Genomic DNA, 27,732 nt, shown 5'->3' on the forward strand with positions numbered 1-27,732 from the left:
GGCAATTTAATTGAGGTACATTACTTTTGAAAATCTTAGTTTAAAACTTTATGATATAAGCATCCAAAGGTCTAGGTCTAAGTTCAATTACTTTGATACTTGATTTAAGAAAAAAATCTCACGAAAATACTTAGATACAAAATGGGAAAGGTATGTTGTTGGCTGAGCTTAGTAAATGATTAGATCCATAATTCAGTTTAATTTATCAATTATGGAAAGTTTTGTTGAAAATTAATTTATTAGTTTTACAAACTAGGAATTATCATATTTTTGTATTTTTCATAAACCAGTCCTAAATCTACAGAAATACTGCATTTGGAAGATTTCTATAGAGGTTAGAACATTTTGTTTTCAACTCTAAGTATGCAAGATTTCTGAGAGTTCTAGTTTACATCATTTGGGGCAACAAAAACTTAGTTTAAACCACTAGGCTAATTATAATGGCTTCATGCAATCATAAATAGCAACTAAAGGCATAATTTACATTTAGAATGAAGTTTATTGTTAACCATAATGGCTGCAAATCTGCATTTCTTTTTGATTCTTTATTTTCAGAGAATATCCTTTTTGCCTCATTGGTGGCTAAGGAGGAGCAAAAAGTAAAAGTATCAGCAAGACTACAGTCTTGTGCTTCCTGCAACAAGATTTTTAATCTCAAATATCTGCAATCTTTTTAAGCCTTTTGTCCATTTTATGAGGGTTTAGTTAAAATAATATAGCATATAATAAATCTATATTTGGGCACACAAACCACAACATGTTGAACTATGTGCAACAAAGATATATGCCAAGTCAATCAATCAATACTTTATTAACTGGCACTGTGTTAGCTCCTGGGAATATAAACAGAAAAAAATGAAACCATATGTATCTGCTCATAATAAACTTAAGATTCATTTTAATGGGAAAGACAACAAATACATATAAAAATATATACTGTATCATTACAGCATTAATATTTACATGCATCTAGATATACACAAAGTAGTTAAATACAAAGTCTCTTATAAGAGGGTGTAAGCAATTGGGGTGAAGGGAGAATCAGGAAAGGAATGATGACTGTCTCTGAGTAACATCATAAAAGAGAAGGACTCTAAGAAGCAGAGGTGAGGAGGGAATGCTTCCAGGCATGGGGGACATCTAGTACAAAAGCAAGAAAACAGAAGACCACCGTTTTCAAAACTAAAGCAAGGAGTTTTCAAAAAAGTTTTCAAAACTAAAGCAAGGAGTTTTATATTTTATCCTAGAAGCCTCTGGAGTTGGTTGAAGAAGGAAATCATATGGTCTGACTGGCACTTAAGGAAAATCATTCTGGCAAAAGTACATAAGATGAACTGAGAGAGACTTGGGACAGGGAGAAAGATTAGGAGGTTGTTAACAGTAACCTAGGTGAGAGGTGATATAGGACTAAACTGAGGTAGTAGCTACAAAAGTAGAGGGAAGGGGTCAAGAACAAGAAATGTTGTGAATGTAGAAATAGAAGAGTTTGGCAAATTGGGCAAAACCTATATTAATTAAAGAGATTGAAGAGTCCTAGAAAGTGTTTAGATTATGAAACAAATATTAGAAGATTCAATGGTGGTTTCTTTGAACAGTCTGGAAGAGTGGGGCTTATAAGTATACCCTGATGTGTTAAAAAAAACTTGCCACTGAAGGACAGCTAGGTAGCACAGTAGATATATAGATCACTAGGCCTGAAGTCTAGAGGTCCTGGGTTCATATATGTCCTAATTGGAAGATCCTGGGGCAAGCCATTAAGTCAGACTGCCTAGCCTTTACTGTTCTTCTGTCTTAGAATTGATACTAAGACAGAAGGTAAGGGTTAAAAAAAAAAATGCTATTGAGTTTCATTTTAAGAGTTTCTACTTGTCAGGCAAATTTCAGTTGTTAACTTTAAAAAAAAATTTAATTTTAGTTTCTTTAGTCTGACAAATAAAAATGTCCTTTATTTTAGAGAAAATGTTTGGTTTTGAAAAAATTAAAAATAAAATTCTCTGAGTGCTTACCTTAATATGACATACTATACATACTAACAATGCTGAAAACCAATGAATAAGTGAGGGTGCCACTTGGTTAATCCATCTTTACTCTCAAGATACCTTGACTATTATTCTATGACACGAGACTGTCTGAAATATGGACAGAACTGTCAATCTATAGATGAAATATCACTAAAGCTTCATTTTGTCCTTCTGTTTTAGATAAAAATATACTTAAGTTCTGTTAATTCCCATATCCCAATGGATTGTCTTGCTTAGTCCTTGGAATACATGTTTCCAAAGTTATAGATCAGGACTTTAAAATATGATTCAAAGTCTATTTGAATGTCCCCTGTTGATAATAGCCTTTTGCCTCACTGGCTCTCATAGAATACTGGGCCTGTTTCAAATAACGAAGAAGCCTGCTAAAACTAAACCCCACTCCACTCACTCCCAAAGAAGGAAGTGGGACAATGCTTAAGATAGAAACAGGTAGAGCAACTGATTACCCATGAGTGTAGTCTGACCACTGTACTAGTAGAATTTTACAAACCTTTTTGGGTTGGTAAGTACCTAGGCTTATCACGGTAATGATTTTTTTTTTAAAAACTCAAAGATGACTAGAGTTTGCCTGTCCCTGAATGGTGGAATTTGTGAAGGATATTAAGCTCTCATTTTTCTCTCAAGCACAAAACAGTATTGCAAAATCCCCAAAGTTTGGAAGCCATCCAGATCTACCTAGTGCTTATGATGATTTAGTCAAAGACCTATTTGTGCTATGCATGTCTTAGAATCATGACAAAAGAGACCCTTCATACCATGCCCCTGACTGGCACCTAACTGTTTTTGTGTCCTGAAAACTACAGCAGCATAATAGACAGAGAGCTGACATCTGAGTCAGGAAGACCCAGGATCAAATCCTTTCTGATATGTATACAACATACACTGTGACACTGGACAACGTACTTAGCTTCTCAGTGTCCCAGGCAACTCTCCCACAGGGTAGGTATTGGTGTACATTAGAATCTCTAGGAGTTCCCTAGACCAATGAAATGAAAGATATCACCCAGTGTAGGTGCATAGGGATTTTTGTCAACCAAATTAGAAATTAAAAGAATATGTAGGAAAAGTAGAATGAAAGGCCAGTAAGAGAGGATAAATGCAAAAGAGTATCATGGTCCTCTAATTAAAGCTATACTAAAACTTTTGGGCCAACATGTATCTGGACATGTGTGTGTCTCTCTGTGTGTATACACACACATGCATGAGTCTAATGCAGTGATGGGCAAACTTTTTAAAGAGGGGGACAAAGGAAAGGAAATGCTTGTCTGTCAGTCTGTTTCGAAGGCAACTCTTTCGAAATTTCATTGTATTGTATCCTACTCCTTGTATTTGTCAGATTAGGAATAATGTCCCAGTGCCAGATAGAACATTTCAGGGTGCCACATCTGGCCCACAGGCCATAGTTTGCCTATCACTGTCCTAATGTATATATACATATATAAGCCACTTTGTATTTAATGATTACATAAGTAAATATTTATATGTATTAACATACTGTAATAATGATGTAAAACATTTTTATAGAGATTTGTTGTCTATCCCATTAGAATGAAGTTCATTATGAAAAGGCATTTTTATTCTTTATACTTGTATTCTCTGCGCCTAATAGTGTCTATGTGCTATATCAGTAAATACCTGCCCTCTATCCCCTATGTTGTTGTTCAGTCCTTTTAGTCCTATCCCAATCTTTGTGATCCCATTTGGAGTTTTCTTGGAAAAGATCAAGGACAGGTTTTCTATTTCCTTCTCCAGGTCATTTTACAGATGTGGACAGTGAAGTCATTTGTGTTAAATGACTTGCTTAGGGTCATACAGCTAGTACATATATAAGGCCAGATTTGAACACAGGAAGATGAGTCTTCCTGACTCTCGGCATAGCACTGTACTATGGTGCCCTGGCTGCTCATATATCCATCCCCTTACCTTCACTTCATACAGTTTGTCTCTTCCTTTACAATGCAGCTCAGAGATCATCACCATGCCTTTCCTTTTTCCACTCTCACAACTGCTAACAATCTTTTTCCAAAGCTACCTTGTATTTCACTACTTTGTGTATAGAGATGTACATATTAATATGTTTACACACCCATATATATATATATACATATGTATGTATATAACATGTATAGAGTGAGCCAGAGACAGATCTGTACTTTCAGAAAATTATTTAGGCAGCTAAGAGGTGAATGGAATTAGAACAAGGAGAGGGCATGGGGCATGGAAACCACTGCAACAAGTTAATGTGAAAGCCTAAATAAGAAGGGATGCAGAACTATACTAGAGTGTAGCTGTGTGAGGAGAGGAGATATAATACAAAAAATAATGTAAAGTGGAAATGATAAGATCTAACAGATTTAATGTGAAGGGTGAATGAGAGTTAAGGATGGCATCTAGGTGGCAAGACTGGGTGGTATCCTTAACTGCAAAAGAAAGTTGGGAAAAGGGGGCTTGAAGGAAGGAAGGCATTTGATAGTCTCATATTATATTTGTAGAAATGAAGCTAGAACTGGCCAAATGACCTGAACCAAATGGTAGTCTTTGGTAATTTTATGTCAATCTGGAAAGAGATTGTGAGTGGAATGGCCCTGGGACTGGTACTTATTCCTGTGCTATTTAATATTTTAAGGAAAGCCTTGAATAAAGAGATATATGCTATGCTTGTCAAATTTTCCTGATACCAAACTAGAATAGAAAGCTAACATGCTGGAAAAATCCATTTCAAAAAGATTTTGACAGGGTAGAATGTAGGGCTAAGTGAACAAGATAAAATTTAATAGCAATCCATTTAGCTGGGAGAAAAGAAATGGTTGCAGTCTTCAAGTATATGAAGATCTATCATTAAGAAAAAAGATTATGAGTTTTGTTTGGTTTCAGAGTAAAGAAGGAAGGACAATGAGTAGAAGTTGCAAAGAGACAAAATGAAGGAAGGAAAAACTTCTAATTCAAAACTTTCATTCAAGGTGGAATGGGCTACCTCAGAAGGTACTGGGAAAACCACTTGTTAGTCATGCTGTGGGTTGAATTCATTTTCAAGTATTGGCTCAACAAGAGTACCAATGATTTAATCTTCCATCTTAAGATTCTGTAACCTCCCAATATTTATCAAACCTGATGGCTACTTTCTTTTAATAATAAGGCAAAGGAGGGGGCAGCTGGGTGGCTAAGTGGATTGACAGCCAGGCCTACTGAGGTCCTAAGTTCAAATCTGGCCTCAGATACTTCCTAGCTGTATGATCTTGGACAAGTCACTTAACCCCCATTGCTTAGCCCTTACCACTCTTCTGCCTTGGAGTACTGGCTCCAAGACAGAAGGTAAGGCTTAAAAACAAACAAACGAATAAATAAATAAGGCATAGGAGCACAAATTATATTTATTACTCAAATGAAAAACATAATCGCTTCTAAGAATAATGAAGTTGTGGGGAAAAAAACTAAAGACATGGGTCCTGGTAGTATTTTCATTGTTAATGTTTCAAAAGAAAAGGCCCTGAGACTTTTAAAGTTTAACTTATTCTTTTGCCCAGGCCCTCCCATATGTAATATGGAAAGGCACTCTTCTCCCCACCCCTGCTCTCATCTATGGGTAAACTCTAACAATACCCCTATCCCACTTTCCCCATCCACCCAAATGGATGGAATCTCAGACCCCTTCCTTGGTCTGTATTTATTGAGCAATCATGGTGAACTTACATGCTGTATGTAGCGTGGACTTCATTAGTGGGGGGCTCTTGGAGGCTGTCCTACCTAAATCACAATCCCAATAAAGTGTGGGAGCCAAAAAAAACCAAAACAAACAAACAAAAAACAAAAACAAAAACAAAACACCCTGAACAATTTGGGAAGTGAACATCTGGTAATGAAAATAGTAGAGAACATGTTTTGGAGAAAGGTTTTAGATTTTTGAACTAACTTTTAAAATATAGAAATAAGGACTACTAGGGGAAATTGTCTAAAAAGAGATTTTTTTAAAAATTCCTGAATATACTAATCTAATAATAGACTAAATAGAAAAGGGTGGGATGGGAGGGAGGGAGACTATATTTATGGATATCCACCAATGTAGATTCAATGTAGGTATTAAGAAGATAGTGAAGAAATCCAAGGAACAAAGAGGAAAGGGAAGTGTATTTAAAGAAATAAACAAATGATACTATCACTAAAATCTTATCACTACTACAGAAATTAGCAAAAAGAGGAAGATAAGGAGTTTGGGACACAGATTCCTTCACCAGCATACATATAATATAGTGGTGTTTGGGGGCTTCTCTTATTGGGATAGTTGGTAGAGTTCTTTGTAGATAATATTTTATTTCAATGATAATTGTCTCCTTCAAAGTTTCCTGTAGGAAGGAAGAGAGGCAACTTGTTTTCTGAATCTGATTTTCACAAATAAGCAGCAAATGGTTGATGGAGTATAACTTTGAAATCTTGGGGGGGCGGGGGGGAGGGGGGAAAGAGGGATTGACTGGGTCTCAAAATTTGTGACAGAGAAGAATAGAAAAACCTGAGCTCATATGATTTTTAGAGAATTAATTTCAAAAGTTTCAGGGAAAGGGTAGATTATATCTCATGTTCAAAATTCTACAGAAAAGTATTACCTAAAAGAAAATGATGCAGACATTCATACACACAAAAGACCTTTAGAAAAAATAAAAACAAAGGGAAGGTAATGGAGAATGAGTCCAAAATTATGTCTCTATCTATGAGATTAGTATCCGGCATGAATTGAGAATTACAAGAATAAGAATGAAAGTTATAGTGCAGAAAAGTAATTTGAAAAGACAGAAGGTTTTTTACTAGTGATGGCTGAGACAATGGAAGGAAGATAGTAGAGAATGGAATAGCCACATAACATTACTATACTCTGCCCTGGTTAGGTCATAACTTAAGAGTTTTATATTCATCTTTTAGAACTATATTTTAGGAAGCACATTGAAATGCTAAAAGTAATCAGAAGGATAACCAGAGTGGTATTGCCATACAAAAGTCAACTGAAGAAACTTGTCATGTTCAACTTAGAGAAGCTTAAGGACATGAAAAATGTCTATAGGGCAAGCAGGCAACACTTATTTAAAGCTTACTATTATTAAACATTTATTAAGAGTTTTCCATAGGGGAACTAGCTGGGGCAGTGGATGGAATACCTGGCCTGAAGTCAGAGTTATCCTCTTGAATTCAAACCTGACCTAACTGTGTGACCCTGGGTAAGTCATTTAACCCTGATTGCTTCAGTTTCTGTGTCTGTAAAATGAACTGAAGGAATGGCATACCACCAACTGTACTATCTTTGCCAAGAAATACACATATGGGTCATGAAGAATGGAATGTGACAACAACAACAAAAGAACTTATGTGCCAGGGACTAAGTGCTAGCAATACAAACAGAAAAAGATAGTACCTACCCTCAAGAAGCTTACATTCTAATGGGGAAAGAAAACAAAGAAAAGGGGCTGAAAAATCTTAAAGGGGAAGGATGGAAGATACCACCTCAGGAGTATAGAGGTAAAGGCCAGAATGTCAGAAGCAGAACTGTGAGAAGAATGAAGTATGGTGAGCCAGACTATCCTAAATGGAGACCCCCCGGAGAAACTCAATAGAAAAACAATCACAAAGTGAAGGAATATTCCTAGTTCAGAAGGTCCCAGGCACTAAGGGAAGTTGTAGGGTGAGAAGGCAGCTAAGGCCTGGAGGTGAAATTTTATAGAAAGTCACAAGTAGACTGATGCATGGTGGCTTATACCCTTCTCCAAAATGGAAGCCCCAGGAGAAACTCACCAATTTGAGAAGGGTCCCAGGGGTGGAAGAATTTTTACGAACATTTGAGACTATAGAGGAAGAAGAAAGTTAGTACAATGGGAAGTAAAATAATAAAAGCTACAATTGAGATACAGCCTCTGAAGACTGGACTAACAGGAAATAGGTGGGAAAGACAGATCATTATCAGATTGTGGAAGTCCTCAATATCAATTTGAGTTTGGATTCATAGGTAATGAGAACCCTTCAATATTTTAGGTAGAGGAATGACAGGATGAAAGCAATATTTCCAAAGAATTCATTATATGCATGACCATCAAATTCATCTTAAAACATTGTCTATAACGCTATTTTTTCCCTTTCTGTCTTTCTTCTCAAATCTTTCAAGGCTTAGGTAAGAATAAGTTCTCCATGAAAATTTTAACGCCAAGAAGGATGTATATTACATCTCTCCTCTGAACAAGTATAACATTTATTCACTGTTCCATTCCTTAGTTTCTTTATTTTAACTTCCATGCATCTGATCACTTGATATCCCTTATTAGACTTAAGCAAGCTTAGCCTAGAGAAAATATATGGATGCATACTTAGATATAAAATTCTTATTTAGCTCCATTCTTAGGCAGTGTGTTAATGAAGAATATGAAACATTGAAATAAGAAAAGTTTTGTTGACAGTTATTAGGTCAATAATCAGCCATTGCTATAACATTTAGGAACTTGTCAGGAAATCAGGGACCAGTACCCTTTTCTAGTTCTTCAACTCTGTTACATAATTTAAGCAATGGTATTACCTAGGCAAGATGATTAAACCTTACAATAACAAAGATTGACTGAAAGTTACCAATAAAATGGAAATTAATAATGACATATTTTTTAAAAATCAGTGGCACTGATATAGTGCTTTAAAATATAATTTCATATTATCCTCACAAGGGCTCTGCCAGGAAAGTGCTATTAAAATCCTACTATCACAAATAGGGGAAACTAGGAAAAGAGCTATTAAGAACACTTGCCCATGGATATACAAATACTATATGTCTGAGGCAATTAGAACTAAGGTTTTCCTGATTCTAGGTCCAGTAGCCAAGGAGGTGTTGATTGACAGTCTCTTTCACTTCTTAGATAGAGGAGGTAAGTGCATAAATAAGGATTACTACTAAAAAATTTTCTAATGTGAAAATGTTTATATTTTCCTTCTCTAATTATATGCAAAAATAATTTTTAACATTCATTTTATAAAATTTTGAGTTCCAAATCCACTCCCTCCCTCCCCTTGAAAAGGCAAATAATTTGAAATAGATTATACATGAAGTAATAGAAAATATATTTCCATATTACTCATGTTGTGAAAAAGAAACCACAGACCAAAAAAAAATTCTCCTAAACAAATAAGAAAAAAAAATGGGGAAAAGCATGCTTCATCATGTATTTAGGCTCCATCAGTTCTTTCTCTGGAGGTGTTCTTAAATCTTTGTATTGCTGAGAATAGCTATGTCATTCACAGCTGATCATTGTAAAATATTGCTATTACTGTGTATAATATTCTCCTGGGTCTATTAGTTCACTTTGTATCCATTCATGTAAGTCTTCCCAGGTTTTTCTAAAAGCATCCCACTATCTTGGAGCATAAAAATATTCCATCACAATTGTATACTAAAACTTGTTTAGCCATTCCTCAACTGTTGGTCATCCCAATGTCCAATTCTTTGCTACCATAAAAAGAACTGACATAGGGGGCAGCTGGGTAGCTCAGTGGATTGAGAGCCAGGCCTAGAGACAGGAGGTCCTAGGTTCAAATCCGGCCTCAGACACTTCCCAGCTGTGTGACCCTGGGCAAGTCACTTGATCCCCATTGCCTACCCTTACCACTCTTCCACCTATAAGTCAATACACAGAAGTTAAGGGTTTAAAATAAAAAATAAACAAACAAACAAAAAAAAAAAGAACTGACATACTTTTATACCTATACATTATCCTTCCCTCTTTCTTCTTAATCTATTTGGGATATAGACCTAGTAATGTTATTGCTAGGTCAAAGGGAACCCATATAGTCTTTTGGGCACAGTTCTAAATTTCTCTCCAGAATAGTTGAATTAGTTCACAAATCCAATAAAAGTGTTTCATTTATCCCACATATCTCCAATATTTTAATTTTATTTTTCTGTCTTATTAATCTATCTGATAGGCATAAGGTATATAATATATAGGTATATATGACATATATGATATGATAGGTATATAACCTTAGAGTTGTTTTTCTCTAAACAACAGTGATTTAGAGGATCTTTTCATACAATTCTAAATAGCTTTGATTTCTTCTGAAAATTTCATATTTTTGACTATTTTCCAATTAGAGAATGACTTGTAGTCTTATGACTCTGATTCATTTCTCTATATATTTAAGAAATGAGGCCTTTATCAGAGAAATGTGCTAAAAAATTCCTATTTCTCCTCAGTTCCCTGCTTTCCTCCTTCTTTAAAAATCCTTATCTTTCATCTTAGAATCAATATTATATTGATTCCAAGGCAGAAGAATGTTAAAGGCCAGGAAATGGAGATTAAGTGACTTACCTAGGGTTAAAAAGCTCCCATTTTTCTTTCTTATCTTGACTGCATTGCTTTTGTTTATAAAAACTTTTTAAATTTAATGTAATAAAAACTATCCATTTTATATATTATCTCATTTAGTCATAATTTCTTCCCATTTCCATACATCTGACAGTTAAACTATTCATGGTCCTTTAATTTATTGTATCACTCTTTATGTCTAAATCATTTCTCATCCTGGTATATGGTGTGAACTGTTGGTCTACCTTCAGTTTCTGCCATGCTGTTATCCAAGTTTTCCAGAAATTTTTATTAAGTGGTGAGTTCTTGTCCCAAAATTTTGGATCTTGAGGCTTTTCAAACACTAGATTAAAATGATCATTTAGTATTATGTATTTTATACCCAGTCTATTCCAGTGATATACTACTCTTATTTCTTAGTCAGTACCAGATTGTTTTGATGATTACTACTTCATTTATTCCTAAGCTTTCTAGTGTTTTTAATAGGAATGGCTGGTCTATTTTGTCAAAAGCTTTTTCTGCATATATTAAAATAACAATATAATTTTTGTTGCTATTGGCATTGATATGGTCCATTGTGCTGATAACTTTCCTAATATTGAACCAGTCCTGCATTCATGGTATAAATTCTACCAGGTAAGAGTGTATGATATTTGTGAAATGCTATTGTAATCTTGCCAGCATTTTATTTAAAAATTTTGCAACAATACACATTAAAGAAATTAGTCTAGTTTTCACTAACTTCCTGGTTTAGCTATCAGTACCATATTTGTATTGTAAAATGATTTTGGTAGGACTCTGTCTTCACCTATTTTCCCAAAGAGTTTACATAGTATTGGAAAAGTTCTTTAAATGTCTGGTAGAATTTATTTGTGAATCCATCTAGTCCTGGTGATTTTTTCTTAGGAAGCTTAGTGACAGCCTTTTCAACTTCTTTTTCTAAGATAGGGTTATTTAAATATTCTATTTCTTCTGGTAAGCTGGACAATTAAATTGTTTGGTAAATATCCATTTCACTTAGATTGTTAAATTTACTGGCATATAATTGGGTAAAATAGCTTCTAATAATTTTTTTTTAATTTCTACTTGATTGGTGGCTAATACCCCTTTAGTCTATTTTACTGGCTTCTCCCTTCTCCATAAAACCGGCTCCTAGCTTTTTTTTTTTATTAAGTCCAATGTCTTTTCATACTGTTAATTGGAATTTGGGAAATGCCATTTAAAAGTATGTGTGTATATATATATATATATATATATATATATATTTTCTATGGACACGTGGGGACCTTAAAAACTACATTTCACGTGGTCCAACGGGTTTCCTGTTTTGGATTACGTATTCAAGGTGAGGGACTGTTTTAAATAGGTGGAAGTGACTTTGAACTTCCACTTTAGCTACCTGAGCATGTGAAGGTACGAAAAGTAAAATGGCTAAGGCAGGAGTTTGAATACTTACAGGCGTGTCGTCTAATGATTTTATCCCTATCAGCATGGCTTTAATTAAAATACTAAATTATATTATTATAGCAGCCTTTATTATTTTTAATCGTAACAATATATAGTTTATTAATCTCTCCATTCATTTTCAGCATTCTCAAATTGGTATTTAATTGGAAATTTTTAATTTGTTCTTTTTTTACTTTTCTTTTTAGTTACATGCTCAATTCACTGATTTGCATTTCTCCTATTTTTTAATGATTTAAGCAACTGGGGAAATAGATTTTCCTCTATGAACTGCCTTGCCTATGTCTCATAAATTTTGGTATGTTATCTCATTGATGTCATTCTTTTTAATGAAATGATTGTTTCTATTTGTGCTTTTATCCACTAATTCTTTGTTATTGTTTAGTCATTTTTCAGCTATGTCTGACTCTTTGTGTGATTCCTTTTGGGATTTTCTTGGTAAAGATACTAACATGGATTGCCATTTCCTTGTTCAGCTCATTTTATAGCTGAGGGAAATACGGATAAATGACTTGCCTGGTGTCACACAACTAGGAAGTGTTGAACTCAGGAAGATGAGTTTTTCTGACTTTAGATTGAGCATTCAATCCACTGAACCCCTTAACAGCTCATTCTTTAGGGTCAAGTTTTTTCATTTCCAATTAATTTTTTTAAATCAATATTTTCAGTCTTCACATATATATTTCACAGAATATAATTTTATTGAATTATAAACCGAAAAGGATACATTTAATGTTTTGGTTTTTTTGTAACTGGTTGAGATTTTATGCCCTAATTTTTGTGCATGTGCCATGTACCACTAAAAAGGATATATTCTTTCCTATCACCATTCAATTTTCTCCAGAAGTCTATTTTTTTCTAACATCTAACTTTTCTAAAATTCTAGTCATTTCCTTAATTTCTTTCTTATTACTTTTTTCATTAGATTTATCTAGATCTTAAAGGGAAAAGTTGAGGTCCCATTCTAGTTCAGTTTTACTATCTATATTCTCATTTAAGTCATTTAATTATACTTTTAAGAATTAGGATGCTACTGCTAGTGTTTCTAGTACAATATTAAATAATAGAGGTGATAATGGGCATCAGGGGACTCCTGATCTTATTGGGAAGGCTTTTAATTTATCTCCGCTGCATATGATGCTTGCTGATGGTTTAAGGTATATATTGTTTATTAGTTTTAGGAAAGGCCCTTCTATTCCTATACTTTTTAGTGTTTTCAATAGGAATGGGTGTTGCATCTTGTCAAAGGCGTTATCAACATCTGTTGAGATAATCATGTGATTTTTGTTGGTTTGCTTGTTGATATGGTCAATTATGTGGATGGTTTTCCTAATATTGAAACATCCTTGCATTCCTGGTATAAATTCCACCTGATCATAATGAATAACCCTTGTGATCACTTGCTGTAGTCTTTTTGCTAATATTCTAATTTAAGATTTTTGCATCTATGTTCATAAAGGAGATTGGTCTGTAGTTTTCGTTCTCTGTTTTTGGTCTGCCTAGCTTTGGAATCAGTACCATATTAGTATCATAAGAGGAATTTGATAGAACTCCTTCTTTACTTATTAGGTCAAATAGTTTGTATAGTATTGGGATTAGTTATTCTTTGAATGTTTGATAGAATTCACTTATGAATCCATCAGGCCCTGGCGATTTTTTCTTAGGGAGTTCTTTGATGGCTTGTTCAATTTCTTTTTCTGATATGGGATTATTCAAATATACTAGTTCTTCTTCTGTTAATTTAGGCAACTTATATTTTTATAGATATTCATTCATATGTCCTAGATTGTGGTATTGCCATATAATTGGGCAAAATAATTTTTAATGATTGCCTTAATTTCCTCTTCAGTAAAGGTGAGGTCTCCCTTTTCATCTTTGATACTGTTAATTTTGTTTTCTTCTTTCCCTTTTTATATTAGATTGACCAATACTTTGTCTATTTAAAGTATTTGTCTATCTAAGGTATTAAAATGGGCAACGAGGAGACCAAGCTATCACTCTTTGCAGATGATATGATGGTCTACTTATAGAATCCTAGAGAATCAACTAAAAAGCTAGTGGAAATAATCAACAACTTTAGCAAAGTTGCAGGATACAAAATAAATGCACATAAATCATCAGCATTTCTATATATATCCAACACATCCCAGCAGCAAGAGTTAGAAAGATAAATACCATTTAAAAATCACACTAGACAAAATAAAATAGTTAGGAATCTATCTGCCAAGACATACACAGGAATTATAAGAGCACAACTACAAAACACTTTCCACACAATTTAAACTAGATCTAAATAACTGGAAAAACACCAGCTGCTCATGGGTAGGACGAGCTAACATAATAAATAATGACCATTCTACCCAAATTAATCTATTTATTTAGTGCCATACCTATCAAACTACCAAAAAAAATTTTACTGAAATAGAAAAAACTATAACAAAGTTCATTTGGAAGAACAAAAGATCAAGCATATTAAGGAAAACAGTGAAAAAAAAATATGAAGGAAGGTGGCCTAGCAGTACCAGATCTTAAAAACTGTATTATAAAGCAGTGGTCTTCAAAACAATATGGTATTGGTTAAGAGACAGAAGGGAGGATCAGTGGAATAGACTTGGCGTAAGTGACCTCAGCAAGACAGTCTATGATAAACCCAAAGAGCCCAGCTGAACAAATTGTGGTATCTGTTGGTGATGGAATACTATTGTGCTCAAAGGAATAATGAACTGGAGGAATTCCATGTGAACTGGAATGACCTCCAGGAATTGATGCAGAGTGAAAGGAGCAGAACCAAGAGAACATTATACACAGAGACGGATGCACTGTGGTAAAATAAAATGTAATGGACTTCTCTATTAGCAACAATGCAATGATCTAGGACAACTATGAGAAAGAACGCTATCCACATTCAGAGGAATAACTATAGGAGTAGAAAGATGGAAGAAAAACAAATGCCTGATCACAAGGCTGAATGGGGATATAATTAGAGATACTGACTCAAAATGAGCACCCTAGCGCAAATATCAATAATATGGAAATAGGTCTTAATTAATGACACATGTAAAACCCAGTAGAATTATGCGTCAGTTATGGGAGGGGGTGGTAGAAGGGGAGGGATAGAACATGAATCCTACAGTCATGGGAAAATGCCCTAAATTAATTAATTAATTAAAGGGTAGTATTAAAAAAAAAAAAAAGAATATGGATGCTGTACCATTTGGGGCACATATATTTAGTGTTGATATTACTTCATTGTCTATACATGAACCTTTTAGCAAAATGTAGTTTCCCTGCTTATCTCCTTTAATTAAATTTAATTTTGACTTTACATCATCTGAGATCATGATTTCTATCCCTGCCCCTTTTTTTTCCCACTTTGTTGTTAAAGCATAATAGATTATAATCAAGACCCTTACCTTTTATTCTATATCTCTGTTTCAAATGTGTTTCTTGAAACCACATTTTGTTGGATTCTGGTTTTTAACTATCTGTTTCCACTTTAGGGTCGAGTTCATCCCAGTTATGATTACTGTGTATTTCCTTCTATTGAATTTCTTATACTTATCTTTCCTTATCCTCTTCCTCCTCAAAATTTTTTGCTTTTGATTATAACCACCCCAAAACTATCCTTCCTTCTTTTAGCACCCCCTCTTCTCTTCCTTCTTCCATAGATAGATTTCTATGCCCAACTATGTGCGCATGTTGGTCCCTCTTTGAGTCAATTCTGATGAAAGTGAGACTCAAGTATTCTGAGGAAAGTGAGGCTCAAGTATTGTCTATCATCTTCCTAGTTACTGTAAAAGCTTTCTCGACTCTTTTATGTAAACTAAATTATCCCATTTTACCTCTCCCTTCACTCTTAGTATTTTCCCTCTTAATTTTTAAAAAGATATCCTATCAGTCATCCTTCTTTCACCTTAACTTAATTTTCTGAAGATAGCATCCCATCATAGTTGCCTCACAACTATGTCCCTTATCTATACAGACTCTTTCTAATTGCCCTAACAATCATAAAGTTCTTAGGAATTACAAGAATCGACTTCCCATGCAGGAATGTAAAGAGATGAACCTTAAAGTATCCTTAGGATTTCTCTTTCCTGCTTACCTTTTTTTTTGCTTGAGTCTTATATTTGAGAGTCAAATTTTCTATTCAGCTCTAATTTTTTCATCAGGAATGTTTGAAAGTCCTCTATTTAATTGAATGTCCATTTTTTTTTTCTTGAAGTATTATATTTACTTTGGCGGGGTAGTTAATTCTTAGTTGTAATTCTAGCTCCTTTACCTTTAATATTGCATTCCAGGTTCTCAGATCCTTTAATGTAGAAGTGCTAAATCTTATGTAATCATGACTACATTTCCATGCTATTTGATCCTGGCTTTAAGGTAATTCAAAAATTCTTAAATTATTTGTCCTGTATCTATTTTTCAAGCTGGCTGTTTTTCTTTTTTTTTTCTTTCTTTCTTTTTTTTTGTTTAAATATTTTATTTATCTTTTTTTTTTTTTAAGAAAAATTTTCCATGGTTACATGATTCATGTTTTTACTTTCCCCTTTTTTGATTTTCCTTTTCAATTTGGCCTATCCTGTTTGATTTTGGCCTCCAATTTGCTTATCAATTCTTTTGATTTTGGGGCATCTTTCTCCAATTGGGAGTTTCTGTCTTTTAACCTGTTAATTTCCTTTTGAGCTATTTCCCACTTCTCTCACCAAATCTCTTCCATCTTTCTCATGATCTCAGATTTGAACTCTTCAAGAGCTTGTGACCAATTTTCATTTTTTGGGGAAGGTTTGGATGAGATTACTTGTTTGTTCTCATCTGCTGTTTGCTCTGTTGTCTGGATTTTTTCTGTGTAAAAGTTGTCAAGTGTTAAAGATTTCTTCTTGATCTTTCTCTTTTGAGGTTCTTGTTCCTGGCTTGCCATTATTATTATTTCTTTCTCAGTCAGAAGTCTGAGTGAGGCAGATAGGCTTTCTCCCTATCCTATCAAGCTGTGGAGCAGTTTTGATCTGAGTCACAACGCCGTGCGCCTTCTCAGCTTTATCCTCACACCCAGGGTCCGTCTACGCTCTCTAGGCTCCTGAGGTGTCAAGTCTAGATGTTCTCAGGGTCAAGCCACCTGGTGGTCCCCTTGCTTGCTCCTCTGTCCGAAGCTCCTTTAACAGTCTCAGGACACTGCTTCCACAGTCATGCACCCCTCTGCACTGGGTCCTACCCAAGGTCTGTGCCTGAGCTCAAGGTCCATGCCTTTGCTCAAGGCCTGTGTTCAAAGTCCACATGTTCTTTAGCCTCTTGGGGTCTTAAGTCTTGCTGCTCTCAGAAGCAGGCCCTGGTGATCCCAGGTAGCTGCCAAGAACTTAATGAATGCCCCAAACTTGCTCTAACTCTTTTGTGCTGGTTTTGGCACTGTAGGTGGTATGGGGGTGAGGGGGTTGCTCAGCTTGCATTTTAGTGAGAGAGCTAGTTCACCCCATTCACCCCTTTATAGCATGGAAATGTCCCGATCCCACATACCTTCAATGCTGCTCCCTGTTGTGGGGTCCCTTTGTCTGGATTTGTTTTTATGTCCTCTTGAGGAATCCTCTCTGTGTGGGTTAGGATAGGTTAAGCAGCTGCTTCTACTCTGTTGCCATTTTAAGTCTCAAGCTGGCTGTTTTTCTGATAAGATATTTCATCATTTTTAAATTTTGTTTTATTGCTTCCTGATGTCTCATGGAGCCATTAGTTTCCATCTACTTGATTCTAATTTTAAAATAATTATTTTCTTTAGAGGGCTTTTGTACCTCCCCTTTTCATTTGGCTAATTCTTCTTTTCTCATTAGTGGATTTTTGTGCCTTCTTTACCAAGCTGTTGACTCTCTTCATAAATTTCTCGTGTCACTCTTATTTTTCCCTGCAATTTTTCCTCTACCTCTTTAATTTTAAAATTCCTTGTTGTGTTCTTCCAGGAATTTTTTGTTTGTTTGTTTGGGACCAAGTCATCATTTTCTTTGTATCTTTACACATAGATCACAGTAATTGTCAAGGCTCTAGGTAGTATTTCCTGATAAAATTTTATATTAAAGATGGCCTCTCCTCTGGGAGTTGGAGGGAGAACTGCCCCCAAACTTCAAGGTTTTCATGGTGTTGTTTTGAGATCTAGTTCTGGAGTCTCTTTAAGTTTTCAGTTCTTCCTAAAGTGGTATAATCTAAAAAGAGGTGTGTGGTCATTGTTTTTCTTGCCTGTGCTTTGGTGTGTAAGTGACCATAAGTACTCTTCTCTGCCCTGAAATTGTAACTATAATGTACTCTCACTATAGCATGTTCTAATTATTTAAATTCTTTTTCTAGTTATTTTAACTGGTATTTCAATAACAGTAGACAATTCTATTATTTTTAAATTCTGATGCCATAGAAAGTAGTTTAAATGTAAAAATGTGTGAGTTTTCACAACCATTTCAAGAAAAATTGTTGTATAATCTTACTATGAGGTACTGATAAAGAATTCTCCCTACAGTTTGAAATATTTCAAGAGTTCATAATGGAAGGTAAGAACAATGGGGAAAAGGGTATAATCTTGAAACAAGTTTTTCATGACTAACAATTTCAGCCTGAAAACAAACAACTCTGAATTAAAAATTGCACTGACTCCAATGTAAAGTACCTATTTTCTTGTGTTTTAATATGGTACTGTTCTTTTTCTTTTCAAAGACAGGTGGCCTACATTTTTAACATAATGAATTCTTGTAAAGTACAACTTCAAATAGACAATTGTAAGGTAAGGTATTGAAGCAGAAAACTGGATGTGGATTGTTGGCTGTGTCTTTTCTAACATGTTTGGCCTCAGCAGCAGAAACCTGCTAATTAATTAGCAAGAAAGGGTAATGAGACTACAGATATTTATTAGTCAGTGTGATACATGAGAAGAATGTCAAAACAGAAAGTTTTGAAGACCACGCATGCATAAAGGCAATCTCCAACTTATAGAAGCTGGAGGGTTTTCCAAAAGTCAATTTGTAAGTCATTTTGGATTCTGAAAAGTTTCCCGTTGAAATATTATAATGTTAACCAAGACCCCATAGTCTCCCTCCCTTTTCCCCTCCCCTCTCCCTGGAGCTGACCCATTTTCTTAATGTATATTTCCTCTTCTTCCTGAATGTGCCACTAGTATTTCAAATTCACAATGTCTAATCCTCCCCAAAGCTAATCATTTTCTTGTCTTCCCTTTCTGTCAATAACCCCTTAATTCTTTTAGTCATGGTGGTTCTAAATCTTAAAAGAGCAATTTTTGACTTCTCCTTTACTCCTGACATCTCAAGTGATAATCTGACAATTGCCAAGTCCTATTGATTCTGCCTTTGTGGTGGGGTGTCATAGTTAGCCTTTTTGCCTCCATTTTCTTCTCCTTATAGTTTAACCAGCATAAAACTAATACAGAGGTTCTTCTCTTTTTTTATGTTTGAAACATAGTGACCATTTGTTGGAAAAGAATTTCTCTCTCCATTATGTCACTTTACTTAATGTCACTAGTGACCTAGAGGTCAAAGACTACTGACATGTGCAGGATAGACAGACCCTCAAATAAAGTAAATTAGAGAACCCAGGAACCAACAAGACAGGAAACTGATTCCACAGGCACTGCCCCCACCTGAGATATGGCATGTGAGAGCTAGTGGGTGGAGAAAACAACTTATAAGTGGAGACCAGGAGATCTTTGAAGTCTTCTGGCTGGAGTGTGGAACCTGAACCAACTCAGTGGTGAGCTTCAATCCATCATGGTGGCCAAAAAGGTAGTAAGCTAAATGCCTCTCTACCTCTTTCCTACCTTTCCTTCTCTCTACCATTACTACTTTGATTTAATAAAGTTATAAAGCTATAGCAGCCTCATAATTTAATTTTAATTATTACACACTTTTGGTAAAAACATATTGACTCCTCCTTAAAATTACTTTTTTGGAAAAAATCCTTATCTTCTGTTTTAGAATCAATAATGTGTATTGGTTCCAAGGCAGAAGAGGGGTAAGGATGAGGCCAGGCGTCAGCAACGTATGGCTCTCGAGCTATATCTGGCTCTTTTGAGGGCCAAATATGGCTCTGCAGGAGCCATAAAGTCAAATTTTTTTCAGGCGCTGTTACAGGAGCAGCACTGTGAGCACTGTACGGCTCTCACGAAATTACATTTTAAAAAATGTGGCGTTTATGGCTCTCAAGGCCAAAAAGGTTGCCAACCCCTGGATTAGGCAATGAGGTTAAGTAATTTGCATAAGGTCACACAGGAAGGAAGTGTCTGCAGCCATATTTAAAACCAGGACCTTCCATCTCTAGGCCTGGTTCGCAATCTAGAATTACTTTTTTAAAGAGGTAAAGTAGAAAATACAAAATTACCAAAGAAATCAATTATAGGGAAACATAGTTATCAAGATAAAAAATTCACAGAACCTCCACTAACAGTCCAATTTTCTTAAACTATCACACCTCAACTGTATTATTCCATAGGTCAAAAAATATCAATGGCTCTCCTTTTCATATAGAACAAAATTGAAACTCCTTAACTTGGGCATTCAAGGCCCTTTCAGAAACTTGCCTCTACCTACCTGCTGCCTACATAGATCCTGTATTCCAATCTATTTGTGACCTCCTACCTGAATGCATTTTGTATCCTACCCTGCATTCTTTTGTCTCCTTTGTTACACCTATCCAAATTCTAATTACTTTTCAAAACCAAAGTTAAGTATGATTTCCTTTGTGAAACTTTTCCTTATCACCCTAATCAGAAGTGATCTTTCACTGCTCTGAACTTAAGCACTTATTAACTATGCCATCCCATGTGAACTGAACTTGGAGATACCAGTGATCTAACTGGGGAAAGAATACACCTTTTTTGCTAAATACAGTCCTTAAAATCTTTTAAGAGGATCTACAGGCCATCAAGTAAAATGCATATTTGAAGCATTGTGGTTCCTATTCTTGCCTCACATAGTAAGAGAAATTCTGGCTTTAGTATGTCGAAGAGGAACATTGGTAGGCTTGAACATTAACATGGAAGTCTGGATGAATATGTTCTACGAGACGTAACTATAAAAATGTAATGAAGATATCTTTTAATATCACATTTCAGCTTAGCCAAGCTGATGGCCATAATTTTGATCCTAGCCAGAGAATCTCCTCTATAAGTGATGGTTCAAGTTATGTGATTGTCTCTTGGTACGTTAGCATGAATGAACACATGAAACCTAGACATAGACAGACCTCCAAGAGTTACATGAGGGATCCTAGGCTAAGACACAAATGTTACCTGTAGGGGAAAGAACAGAGCCTAAACAGCCATTGCTAGATTAAAAAAATTCTTGTATGTTCCTTTCACTAAAAAATTAGTAGTTTTGGGGGCAGCTGGGTAGCTCAGTGGATTGAGAGCCAGGCCTAGAGACAGGAGGTCCTAGGTTCAAATCCAGCCTCAGACAATTCCCAGCTGTGTGACCCTGGGCAAGTCACTTGACCCCCCATTGCCTACCCTTATCACTCTTCCACCTATAAGTCAATACACAGAAGTTAAGGGTTTAAAAAAAATTTTTTTTTTAAAAAATGAGTAGTTTTTACTATTCCAAACATTGCATACTGGCCTATGAATAGTAGGTTTTAAAAGGTATCTTGAATGATGCCTGCCAACATTTGGATGACAAAATGGAAGACATATAGTTATGATTTTTCTTACAACAGTTTCAGTGGTGTAATGTAGTTTGCTTTCTAAGTTTTAAAGTGTTACATACAACTGTTAACTATTACCACCACAAGCATTGAGTTATATCATATACAATTACTAGAATGTCAAACAAACTGAATACAGAGGATCTCATTTCACTCAAACTCAACACATGTGAATTCAGGTATACATGATTGGCAATATAAAAAAATAAAAGCAGAAAAATAAGTAAAATAAAAAATTTTAATCTTGTGCAAAATTCATACCATTTTCCCAAGTGGCAGTCTCCCGGTAGTTTGCTCAATAACTCTCATTCTCTATCAGAGAAGGGTTAGCATTAGTCACCACACTGTTTTGCACCAAATATTATTAGATCCAATAATAGTCTTTGTCTAGGAGTTCTTGCTTGTAACAAGCTATGTCCACATCAAAGCAGTGCTTCTCTTTGTTTCATTAATGCTATTTAGTTATTATTAATGGCCCCAAAGTATAAATGTAGTAATGCTAGAAGCTCTGATAAGTCTAAGAAAAGTCATAAAATGCCTAGGTATGTCTATATAAGAAATATCTATTTAATAATGGGGGTTTGCTATTATTTGTTATTTTCAACTTATGTGAAGGGTCTTGAAATGTATTGGGGTCTGGTAAAACAAGGTCCTACTGTAATAGGAATTTTGAGGATGGGAATGATGCATTATGCTTAACTGTTGAGCCCTAACACTCAGACATTCCTCTGCTACCTAACTCAGGTGATCTTGGAATAAGAAGGCTAAAATTCCACCTAGTTAAATTAAGCCTGCATATCCTCAGTAGATAAAGTACCTTAAGGCTAGGCAAATTATTCATTCCAGGATGGTTTCAGTCTAGGAACACTTAGACAGCCCCTGAAATACCCCTTTGTAGGTAACTCCCAATGTATCAGTGCTGCCCTGCCCCGTCATTCTTCAGGTATTTGATCATAAATTAGTTGGCTAATCAAGTTTCTATTTGTTTGTTTTCAACCACTTGGTTTACCCAACCCAGTGAGAAGCTCTGCTTCCCTTGTTACAATACCAGGCCAGACATATCCCCTTGACCCCTTCTTGTAGCTGCTAGACCAAATGCCTGCCCAAGATCTGCAAATATTAGCTCCTACTGTCTCACCTCTACACTTTGATTCCCAACCCATTACCATCTTCCTAAACAGCAATCATCAGTATCTGCAGGCTATCTCTATCTTGATTTGCAGGGTGGGTGCATCCTACAATCCTCAAGCTCTTCACTAGAGAAAGTCTAGCCAATTTGGTTCATTGTGGTCAGCTGTGAGCATTATAGATAACACAATGAAATGAAACCAGCTGGCAAAACTAATGGCTATTTACAATAGGATATATCCTTCTAAAGAAATCACTAACATCCAATAAAACTTATTCCCAGTCATATTCAGCAATGTCAGAGAATGTCATTTTGACTGTCTTGTGTATACAAGCATATTCCTCCACATAAACCAAGAGATTTGGGCCCACCATAGACTGCTTATTACTTGTTTCACTCATATGAGACTGACCTAAGGTGTATTTTGTAAAGACTTAGAATGCCTGGAGTGAGTCCTAATGAGAGTACAGCTCATTCTCCATTGTGAAGAGAATGAAGAGCAATTTCAGTATCTCGTTCAGTTCTCACATACCACTGTCCTGGTAAAGTTTTTAGGAACCATAGACTGCCAATACCAAGAGTGATTTGTTTGGGAGGAACAGTGCAGAGCTCTTACAAGATCCAACATCTTTTCACTAGGAACAGATTAAAAAAAAAAAAAAAAGAATGAAGCTCATCCTTAGCGATGGTGATTTGGTTAATTTTCTACAGAAAATAAGTACCACTCCTCATATCCTCAAAGGATGATGACACGCCTTGAAGATATCAAGATTTTTATCCCCGACATCATGTAACTAGCATTGGGAGCAAAACCTACAAGGAGGCTGACAATATTTCTGGTTTAAAGCTTACAGTCAAACATTAACTTCCATGATCAAATGCTGTTTGGGGATGAAGGAATAATAGAGACCAGATTCTCTAGTTCTTCTGTTCCCTCTTTAGGTACAATTTGACTCCTGGTTTGTTTGTTGTTTTTTTTGTTTTTTGTTTTTTGTTTTTTTTTTGTCCTCACTGGGTTTAGAATGTAGACTTACTGAATGACTTCTGCCTTAAGGGTTTTCTTTGAATCCCAAGCTAAGGAGAAGGAAAAAAAAAAAAAGAAAGAAAGCCATTTATGGTCTCAGTCAACCTAATCTTGGGAAATGGAGCATGACTGGAGGAGCTGGAATATCAACATACCTAACTGTACCTTCAAGGTCATTTACCTCCAAAATTTTTAGTTTTACTGATGAAGAAACTAAGAGCCAGAGACAGGGATCTGTCCGAAGTTATCAAGTCTGACATCTAGGCTATTGGCTCTTTCCAATATACCACAGCACTACCTACCTCTGCTATCTTAGCACTGTGCTGATCACTTAGCAAAGATGCCTACTGATGACTTCAGATTTTGAAAGGATCAAATAGACTCAATGCTAGATTCTACGCATAAGTTTATCATAAGGCACCAACCTCCGTTTTATATTATTGTATATCTTTTTTCTTTGTACGTTCTACACTGGCTTTTTGAAGAACATGAGTTCCTAGTAATAAGAACCAATTGTGCCTTTGTATACCAAGCACCTACCACAGTGCCTGGCACTTTACTGGTGTTTGTTGTTTTTTGGACTACAATGAATGCCTACTTGTCACCTTGGTATCCATCCTGATGATTCTTCAGTTACTTAATTTACATTAGACGATTTATAATTACTCAGGTATACTCCTCAGTAATAATACTTTTTAAACTTATATTTGAAACACTTCCAGATTTTTATATAAATTCAATTCTTTAAAATCTAATGTTATCTTTTATCATTTGCTATACTGTTTAAGTACTAAGATAAGTATGCTGGTTAATTAACCTTTTTTGAAGGAGGAGGAAAGGTTGCTATACATAGAAAGGACGATACATATTCGAGAGCTTAATACTACCTTATATCTATTCAGTCAAAACAATAAGCTCTTATTAAGCTCTTAATATGCTACACTGTAGGCAAAATTTTCTGATCTCCAGGCTCTCATCTTTTCATGAAGAAGACAACATGCAAGCAACTATGAACATAAAAGACACATATAGTGTAAAAGAGAAGAAAATGTCAGAGTGAGTTTACTAGCAGTAGGACAAATTGGCATGGGCTTCTTGCAGGTGGGATTTAAGCTAAATCTTGCCAGGAGGCAGAGATAAATGCAAACATTCTAGGTTTGGGAGACAGCCAGTGAAAAAGCATGGAAGTAGGAAATAAAATGTCCTATAGAAGGAGTAAGGCCAATATTACCATATTATTGTATTTGGAATGGAATAAATGGTAAAAATTCTGGCATGGTAGGAAAAGATCAGATTTTGAAGAGCTTTAAATTTGTTTTTTGGTTTATTTTACTTGATCTTGAAGTTAACAGGGAACCACTAGAATCTACTGCAGGGCAGTTGGGGGGGCCCACAGAGATTGTACGATTAGACCTGAACTTTAAGAAGATCATTTTGGCAGCTAAGTGGAAGATGTACTGGAGTAGGGATAAACTTAAAATGGAGAAATTAAACAGAAAACTATTGCAATAGTTCAGGCTTCAGGTGACAAAGGCCTACACCAGGTAGTAGTTCTGTGAGTATAGAAAATGGGATATAATGAAAAATATTACAAAGTTGGAACAGGCCTTGGCAATAGATTTCTTTGTGGGGGGAGTATGAGTAAGTTGAGGATAGCACCTAGGTTGTGATGCTGGGTGGCTGAGAGGATGATGGTACCCTCAATAATAACAGAAAAATCTGGAGGACGGTTAGGAGAGAAGAGAGAATTTAGTTTAGGAAATGTTGATTTAAGATGTTTGAAAGACATCCAGTTTGAGATACTCCACAGATAGTTGGAGATGTGTGTTTTAAGATCAGAAGACAGCTTAGGGATGAGTAAATACATCTAGAAACATCTACAGGGGTGATAGTTGATGAGATCATCAAGTAAAACAGTATAGAGGGAATAGAAAAGAGTGTGAAACACAGACCCTTGGAGGGCACTCACAGTTAGTGGGAGAGAACTGAATTAAGATCCAGCAAAGGAAACTGAGGAGGACTGGTCAGACAGGTCGAAGGAGAACCAAGAGAGAGCAATGTCACAAAAACCTAAAGGAGAGAGTATCCAGGAGAAGAGAGTTACTGATAGTTAAAAGGTGCAGAGAAGTTAAGAAGGATGAAGACTAAGCAAAGGAAATTAGAATTTAAAAAGCATTTTCAATAGAATGATGAGGTCAGAAGCCAGAATTTAGAAGGTTTAAAAAAGTATGTAGAGAGGAAATGAAGGCACTGATTATACATGATTTTCTTAGGTTTAGTCACAAAAGAGAACAGAAATATTCCTTTTTCCATTCTTTCTTCTAATATGTAACCAAACATTTCTTTTTTGCTAGTTGCAATTTATTATATCTCATTTTTCCCCTAAAAGTTAAGTGAGTTGTTTCATATTTCTCTCCAAGATACTGCTGTTGAATGACCTGAAATATCCCTCTTCTATTCTGGTTATCTGTGTACCAATAACATGAAAAGCTCCTGCTTATGGTTAGATTGAAAAATCCAATATACAACCCCATTTAAACAATAATCTTTCTCCTTCAAGTTCTCAACTAAAAAGAGAGCACAATATAATTTCCAAATCTTCCTAAATAAAACCTTTGTAACAAACCACACAGAACAAAAGAGGTAAAAATCTAAAACCAAAATTTCACACTACTATATAAAAAAAGTATTTTGATATATCTATGATTATCATGAGCAAGACAAATGTAATGCATTAACTGCTACTTCGCTTTTATAAAGTATTAAAAAAGTAATGAAGGAAAAACAAGCAGAATGAAGGGAGCTTAAGTGAAGGAACCCTGTTAGGTAAGGCAGGATTATACTGGGTCATTAACTTCCTAATCGCAGAGTTATATTCGATGTTATTGTCAGAGTCTAATTCAAAGGGTTTAACATTGATTCAGATTATTGTGGGGTTTGGGAAAGCAGACAGAATGAGGAATGAATTTGACCTGAATTAATATTGATCTCTAGTATAAGGGCAACATTAATAGAACATGTGAACTGCATTCTTAGTCTCATTTTTTAAGCTGATGTGCTCTGGTAATAATGTTCACATTATTTGTATTTCTCTACTAATTTCCTCATCTGTGGTGAAGACATATAGAAACAGGAAGTGTGGTCAGTCATAATTATCTTTGTAGCTTCCATGTGGGATTACTCAAATGCTCTGGGAAGGGTCTAATAGTTTTACCACAAAATGAGGGCTAAGTCACTTCACTGTTCTGTGCCTCCATGTTTTTTTTTGTTTGTTTGTTTTTCTGTCAAAGTGGGTTGCAGGTCATGTATGGCTTTAGTTTCATAAACACTTTCCCTCCCCTCTAGCCATCTAGCCAAATGGCCATTTTGGATCCATGCAAGTGCTGCCCCTCTTCTTCCAGTTACTAACAATGACCATCTGGACTGGACTGTCAGAGATCAGCCTTAGGGAAGTTAATCCATTCAGTTTTAGTTACTATTCCCCAACAGTTCTAGTTACCTGGGATTCTGAGAGGTTAAAAGACTTGCCTAAAATCATTATTCAGAAGGGGTCTTGGATCTAGGTCACCTTGACTTCAAAGATGGCTTTCTACCTACTACTCCCATGTTACTTTTAATGTGATTGCTATACCCCAACCCCACTGGGGGAAAAAGTGAACTGATTAGACTACTTTCTAAATTTATATTATTATTAAAAATAACATTTTTACAATACAACTTTCTATCTGTAATGCCAATTACTGAAAATGTAGTAGAAAAAACATTGAACTAGGAAACAAAAGGTTTTGCTACTGGTCCCAAGTCTGCCATTCACTAATGAGTAGTTTGACCTCAGGTAACTCTGAATCTCAGACTCCTTACCAACAAAATGAAAACAGATGAGGTGGTCTCAAAAGTCCTATAGAGGTTTAATCTGTTATTTTTGCAAGGTACAATTCTAAAAATAGCATTCAAATTTTATACTCATACAAAAACATCCTAAAAATAAACTTTAAAAAGGACACTAAATATTGAAAAGCCTTTTCAGTAGCTTTAAAACAGCTTAAAAACAAAAAAACAGAGCTCTGAAAT

The 27,732-nt window shown here is 35.4% G+C and overlaps 1 protein-coding gene across 1 annotated transcript in view; it reads right to left on the minus strand.

Moving 5' to 3' along the window:
* Positions 1–27,732, minus strand: part of PKN2 (protein kinase N2) — a 191,495-nt gene that overhangs the window by 85,765 nt on the left and 77,998 nt on the right. The window lies entirely within an intron of this gene.

Source organism: Gracilinanus agilis, chromosome 4 (genome assembly GCF_016433145.1).
Source record: "Gracilinanus agilis isolate LMUSP501 chromosome 4, AgileGrace, whole genome shotgun sequence".
Taxonomy (NCBI): domain Eukaryota; kingdom Metazoa; phylum Chordata; class Mammalia; order Didelphimorphia; family Didelphidae; genus Gracilinanus; species Gracilinanus agilis.